At 48.2% G+C, this 1,665-nt stretch overlaps 1 pseudogene; it reads right to left on the bottom strand.

Annotated features, from left to right (window-relative positions):
• Positions 1-649: 649 nt before the first annotated feature.
• LOC114166997 (syntaxin-125 pseudogene) lies at positions 650-973 on the bottom strand (annotated as a pseudogene).
• Positions 974-1,665: the final 692 nt, after the last annotated feature.

The raw sequence follows: 1,665 nt of genomic DNA, 5'->3' as shown, positions 1-1,665 counted from the left end.
TTAAGTAGAGTGTTTTGTTTATGTGTTTGTACAGTTAGGTTTTCTTTTCATGAGGACATGAAAAAAGTACAAGTTTGGGAGAGTTTGATAAGTATGAAAAATACTTATTATTCTTATTTTATTGGACCTCTTAATTGTACTTAATCATGTGTTTTGTGGGAAGTTTTAGGTTGTTTTTAGGTTGTTTTTAGGTTAGATATATTTTGTGTTATCTTTGAGATTATTGTATAGGAAAGTGAAGGATTGGAGAAGAAGTGAGGTTATTCTTTCAGGACCCAGTCGCCCAGCAAAATGAACCAGTCGCCCAGCGAGTGTGCTCTTTCGCCCAGCGAGTAATCACCGGTCGCCCAGCGAGTAAGTCATCTCGCCCAGCGAGAAGACGTTTTTCTAAAGTGGTTATAGTTTCGAAAAGTTACACGAAACTGTGTGCTGGAGTGTGGGAACGCGACAGAACCAGAAAGGAGACGAAAAAGCGCCCTTCTAGGGCAAGGAGACACTAGTGCAGTAAGGGCTTTTGGCCCCGGTTATTTTCGTCATTTTGCCTCGGTTTTAGACCCGAGGCATATTGGGACGAGACCAAAAGTTTGGTCTCGGTTGCAAAGGAACCGAAGCCATAGAGACTTTTTTTGTTTCGCCCACCAACCACCATTCACGCACCAGCCACCATGTCCTTCAGCTTCTTCCCCAACCCGCTCACCACCGACGTCCTCGTCCGGTCCGCCGACGACCCCGGCCCGCACCCCGGCAAGCTCCGGTTCGCCGCGTTCGACTGCTCCAGCGCCTCCAGCTTCCCCTTTACCACCTTCGCGCGCTTCAGCACCAGCTCCACGTCCTTATCCATGCGCGCCTGAATCTCCTTCATCGCCTTCGCCGTTTTGCTCTCCTCGTTCGCCTCTTGCAGCTTTCTGTACAGCATCTCCACGCTCCTCATGTCCTCTTTCACGTCCTCCACATCCTCGAAGAACTTGTCCATTCACGCATCCAACCATGGCAGATTCACCACACCAGGCCTCCGCGACGCAACCACCACAACAGATCCATTCATCACCGCGCTTGGAGCAGATCTGCACCAGTTTATCTCGTGCGACAGCTTCACAGCAGTAACACCTCCATTGGCGAACAAAGGCAGCAAACCACCATTGTTGCAGCTTCACCGCGAGCCTCCACGCGTGAGCCAGAAATAGATCTGCAACAACGAAACAGATCTGCACCACGCTCACGGAGAGGAGAAAAATTTGGGTTGGCGTAGAGAAGATGAACAGGTGCAGGGTTCGCGAATTTGGAACCCTAAATAAGGTCTATGGCCTCGGTTCCATTAATGACCGAGGCATAAAGTCGTATAGGCCTCGGTCCTATTCCACCCGAGGCCAAAGCCTCCGCTGTCAATGGCAATTTTGAAATTTTGGGGAACACTGACGAGTTATAGGCCTCGGTTGAGTGATAACTGAAGCATAAAATCTCTTATAGGCTTCAGTTGGATAGGGACCCGAGGCAAAAAGGTTTAAAAAATTTCAAAAATGCCACCGCGTCCTGATAGTCTTCAGTTCCGCAGTAACCGAAGCCTATAAGGCGAGTTAAAAACATGATTCTGCACTAGTGAGACTTCACAACAATTCATCAATTCCATCAAATTCATCCATCTTTTGTTCTAGATGCTTAGGAGTG

This window comes from Vigna unguiculata, chromosome 10 (genome assembly GCF_037176805.1).
Source record: "Vigna unguiculata cultivar grain cowpea cultivar isolate G323 ecotype 2 chromosome 10, ASM3717680v1, whole genome shotgun sequence".
NCBI classification, from domain to species: domain Eukaryota; kingdom Viridiplantae; phylum Streptophyta; class Magnoliopsida; order Fabales; family Fabaceae; genus Vigna; species Vigna unguiculata.
This window is presented reverse-complemented; position numbering and strand designations above follow the sequence as displayed.